The sequence below is a fragment of the Alexandromys fortis genome, unplaced genomic scaffold (assembly GCF_014885135.2).
Source record: "Alexandromys fortis isolate MF-2015 unplaced genomic scaffold, M_Fortis_MF-2015_v1.1 scaffold_370, whole genome shotgun sequence".
NCBI lineage: Eukaryota > Metazoa > Chordata > Mammalia > Rodentia > Cricetidae > Alexandromys > Alexandromys fortis.
The window spans coordinates 320,764-321,175 of record NW_026068242.1 but is presented as its reverse complement, the minus strand read 5'-3'; positions in this window follow the sequence as shown (position 1 = coordinate 321,175).

Genomic DNA, 412 nt, shown 5'->3' with positions numbered 1-412 from the left:
GAACTAGCCCTTGTAGACCAGGCTGCCCCCTAACTCACAGAGATCTGCCTGCCTCTGCGTCCTGAGTGCTGGGATTAAAAGCCTGAGCCACCACCACCCGGCTTAAGTTTGTTTTCTTGACAGCCATCCTGACTAGGGTGAGATGGAATCTCAAGTCGTTTTTAATTAGCATTTCCTGGTAGCTAAGGATGTTGAATGTTATTTCAAATATTCATTGGCCAAACTATTTATTCCTTTAAGTGCTTTCTTAAAAAAAAATTATATGCAACCGGGCAATGGTAGCACACTGCTTTATCCCAACACTCGGGAGGAAGAGGCAGGTGGATCTCTCTGAGTTTAAGGCCAGACTGTCTATAAGAGCTAGTTCCAGGACAGCCAGAGATATTACACAGAAAACCAACAACAACAAAAT